Genomic DNA, 5,109 nt, shown 5'->3' with positions numbered 1-5,109 from the left:
GAAATGGTAATAGTAGGACTTGTAAATGTTCCAAATATCAGGCAGGGTACACAGGAGAGATATACATGTATAGAGAAAGCTCATTCTAGTTGATCTGAATTTAACATGATCTTTTATGAAATAATTTGACAGCTTCCTCTGTATTTAAAGAGAATAAACCAGAAAGAGCTAAAAGACAAAAACAGAATAACAAAGTTCATTTAAATATTTATTAAGCTATAAGTCATCCAAATAATAATGATAACTAGTTTCAATACCAACAGATCAAACATATTTCTGTCTGAAGAATCATCATTTACGTGACTTCCCTACATCCCCTGCACACACACTCTCTTCCCTCTTTCTTTTCAAATGTCCCTGTATGTAGGTCCAATCCCTCAACTTGTGCTTTAGACTTCATTATACTGGGTGAATTTAAAAATAATATACTTATTCTCTCACACAATCTTTTGTAGTGGAACTTACACCATGGCAGAGTTTCCTCTCATTTAGGAAATCAATGCACTGAAAAAGGTCTAAATAATATATTTCTCTAGCGCTTGTCAACTACACTGTTAGAAGAGCAATCTACTGTGTGAGAAAGGTTCTGCAGGATTCAGTCGGTGTCAGCGAGGTTACTAGACACTAAGCAAAATGCTGTCACGTAGGCAGCTATAATTTACATGTACTCAATTTATATTGAATATTTACATATATTCAATTTACATATACTTAAATCTTGCAGAGAGGATTTCATATTCAGGGCGAGATGTTTTTCTTAGAAATGCTAAGGACATGACTTTTCAAAAATTCTGAGAGGTTTATATTTTCAAAGCTGGTCTTCCCTAATGCGTATTTCATCTCAGCGATGGCTAAGATGATAAGTAGCTGCACGTGTGTGTGTGTGTGTGTGTGTGTGTGTGTGCGCGCGCGCGCGCCAGTGTGTGAGCATGGGTATTCTTGTGTCACAGTAGACTCTAAATTATTTGAGTCTTTGGAATTTTTGAAATCTGTAAATACTATATTTCTATTTCTTGTGATTACTTCAAGAAACCCTCATATAAAATATTTAAGGGTAACTATGCCACAGATTGAGAAATGGGTACTGAAGATAATTTAATTAGCAATAGAATAATTGTTTAATTACTAATTAATTATAAACATGGGATTCCCTTCCCAGTCTCCCAGCCCCCAACTACTTTTTTGGTTAAAGAGGAGAAGAATGAATAGTACCTTTTATTATTACTTTTCTCATCTAATTATTGTCACTAGTTATAATCATAAAAAGAACTCTTCGTTCTTCAACCATTCATTTACTCATTTATTTGGTGACTGTTTATGGACCACCTACCACATGTGCTCAGTCCACACCGATAGAAATAAAAAAATGACAGAGTTCAGCCCTGCTGGTGTGGCTCAGTGGCTGAGCGCTGACCTATGAACCAGGAGGTCACAGTTCGATTCCCCATCAGGGCACATGCCTGGGTTGCAGGCTCGATCCACGGTGTGGGGCATGTGGAAGGCAGCCAATCAATGATTCGCTCTCATCATTGATGTTTCTATTTCTCTCTCCTTCTCCCTTCCTCTCTGAAATTAATAAAATATATTTTTAAAAAATGACAGAGTTCATGTTCCCAAAATCTCACCGCTGATTCAAATTGTTCAAAGGAAGAGGGCAAAGAACAAAACTGGAGATGATGCAAGTGTCCACTTAATTTTCACCAAGGACAAGAAATCCAAGCATTGTTATTTTTCCCATTGTAGTCAGGACTACAAACGTAAGTTTGATATACTCATGCTTAGAGCCCCCGTTAAAAATGTGAGGTTCCCAAGGTAGAAGGCCTACTGTTGATTAGGGAGTTCATTTTCCCAAAATGGAGAGAAATAGTTGATATTACAAACACAGAAGAAAAGACATCCAAGAGGTCATTACATGGAGAATAAGAAAAGTAGGAATGTATATCCCTGGAAACGAGTTCACTTTTTTAATTTCTAAAATATTAACATAAGAATAACAAAGATTTACTGTGTAATCAACTTTATCCTTCATGTATGCCCACCGCAGCCCTGTGAGGTATGAACCAATTTTGACAGAAGCAGAAACTAGAGTCAGCGAAGCGAGGTGACTTGCTTGTCACCCAGCCAGCAGGCAGCAGGGCGAGGACGGGGTCGGGGGAAGCAGGCTGGCTCCCTGGCAGAGCTGTGCTCTGACCCTGCACTCCGCAGCCTCCGTGCGTGCCATCTGGGAGTCCTTTGAGCCCCTGCTCTGCTCTGGTAGCTGAGGGCCCATTGCAGAATGAGATAGAACATTTCCCCTCCGGACAGGAAAAACCTGACAGGGGTGAGTTTTAATTAAATTTGGGTAAAATTTTCATTCCAATAAGGGTGTGAATTTATTCTCTCATAATCCCCTAGGGCCATTTAAGTCCTAGCTCTGAATTAAAGATTTTGTACTGCAATTGTACTAGTGGATACTTTTCTCTTCAAACTCCCTTTCAATCTAGCAGAACATGTTTTCAAACCCACAGAACGGAAAAGAGTAAAGCGCTTCCGAATGCACATTGATATGCCTTAAAGGAAGGCTAGTACTTTTATTTTAAACCCTGGCTCAGCATTTCACAATATATTTTGTGGGGGACACTAGTGTTTCTTCAACTTCATTAGGAAACAAATACACTAATAATATATTACTATCTACCCGCATACTTATGCGGTATATGAAATGCAAAAAATGCTAAACTAATTTACATTTTAAGAAATTTATATGGCGACTTGTTTTTAAGAAAAGGAGCATCACCTGATGAAAAAGTCCCTGGTTGCAAAGTATAAGCAGCCTTTCCAGAATGTTCTATGAGTGGCACCATGCTGCCTCTTCAGTGTTCTGTGCTTCCATATCCATGATTATTTAACTATGTATATTTCTTATGTATAATTTAAAGACACAATTGCGACTTTATCTGATACCCTCTCTGTGCCAACCACTTCATATGTCCCAGGATTGTAAAGACACATAAGATGTTGCATTTGCCCACAGTGGCCCGGCAGCTGGTCAGAGCTGGTCAGAGCCAGCCTGCACTAGAGCACACAGGTGGGCACAGGAAAGTGATGCTTGAGTAGGATGTAGACAGTTGAGAAATTAGGTATGAATGACGTGCAAACTCTCTCTAAATAATCCAGCATGTCCCTGCTAAAATTACTTCTTTTTTACATTGTGGTTACTCTACATTTTTTTTAAAAAAAGAATAAACAATAAAATCGGGTGATTTAATCAATCACTCGCCAAAGTCGTTTGTATAAAGAAATTTAAAATACATTTTATTTCTAATACTTTTAAAGATAGCTGGTCTTCTGAAGGATTAAGAAGGTTTGAGGTAATAGCAATCTAGGTTTTGTTAGCTATCATGGTAGATGCTTGGTGTTATTAAGTTTATTTGGAAAATGGAATGGCATTGCCAGTTGTCATCCCAAAACCATGCTGAGTTTTTACCTGATGTAACACGAGGATGCCAATACCATACAACTGGAAATCTGTTGTAGTAGAAAGCCCTACACAGAAAAATAAAAATGACAGCTGAGGCAATTTAGAGCTGAATTTGTCAGTCTTCAAAATAGTGTTTTAAATGTAGACTAAAAATCCCTAGCCCAATTATATGCATCTTGTATTTTTGTGTTGTCTGCTCACTTACCTGGGTATGTAAGTCATCTTGTACAGTATAATGTCAACTCTGATTGTTTGTTTTAAACAAATAGTTGTGTCTTTTTGCAATAGTGAAAAAAAAATCCCGAGTAGAGTCAGGATAATGATCTTAAAATCATTCCTATTCACAAAGCACTTCAGTGTTTGATTTCTACCATCAAAGCTACCATTTTTACATTCTACTCTTTTTAAAAATATATATTTTTATTGATTTTGGAGAGGAAGGGAGAGGGAGAGAGAGAGATAGAAATCTCAATGATGAGAGAGAATCATTGATCAGCTGCCTCCTACACTCTCCCTATCGGGGACTGAGCCCACAACCCGGGCATGTGCCCTGATAGGGAATTGAACTATGACCTCCTTGTTCACAGGTCGATGCTCAACCACTGAGCAACACCCACCGGACTACATAACACTTTTGAAAATTAAGTTCAAAGATAAAAAGAAATTTATGAAACAGTCTTCTTTCTATTCCTTTTTGTTAACAAATTTAGAAGAAAAGAATGATTAAAATAAATGATCAGAATTGACAAACTATATAACACGTAAGAAGCTATAAGTACCACCCTTCAGATAAGATGTTTATTGCTGAACAAAAAGAACATGTTGCTTTGTTTGTCACGTAGAAAACAAAACGTCAACTTGTATTTTAAATGATGACTATTGGTATGTTAATTTCAGTGTAGGAATTACACTGCAAGTGTGATTTTTGTCACACGAGTTAAAGAGGTAAATTTGTATTGCAATTCAATGACTTTTTTTTTTTTATAGATAAAGCATCCCTTAAGGTAGTGTTGCATAATCATAGTGTAAGCTCTGTGCTTGCAAGGCTCTTCAGCTAAATGTTCACCATTTCCCATTTAATCTTACAGTAGTATTCTTTGCTATTGTATAAAACATCTCAAAGGCATAAATTGCTACTCTGTTAAGACAAACAATCAGTGATATGCAAAAAACATGTTTATCAGTCTCTTATAATCTTATGAACCACTGCACATGTCACCTAACATTCTTCATTTGGATTTTCTTCTTAATTGAAGTTTCTCAACCATGAGATTGTATCCATTAAATACACGAATTAACATCAGAGCAAGAGAACCTACAATCCTAATGGCATTTACTGGTGTTCTATTTGTTCTACACACATTTGTGCTACAATGAACTTATGTTCAATATGTTCCACCAAGAGTTCCACCTGTATTGCTTAAATTTCCTTTAAAAAAGCCCAACAACTCATTGCACTAAATGCTATAAAAGTTGTTGTTTTTCTGGAGCACTATACTGCTTTCATTGAAGTTTAGAGCCATAACCTACACTCAGTGGTTTATTTTTTGCAAACCCTGGCCTAAGTAACTCTTATATATTGAAATAATTAAAGATTTATTTAAAAAGAAATTTTTTTTATTAATGCATGGAAGAGAAGTAAATAACTT

The sequence above is a fragment of the Myotis davidii genome, unplaced genomic scaffold (genome assembly GCF_000327345.1).
Source record: "Myotis davidii unplaced genomic scaffold, ASM32734v1 scaffold1, whole genome shotgun sequence".
In the NCBI taxonomy this organism is placed as follows: domain Eukaryota; kingdom Metazoa; phylum Chordata; class Mammalia; order Chiroptera; family Vespertilionidae; genus Myotis; species Myotis davidii.
Note: the sequence above shows the minus strand (reverse complement) of the source record.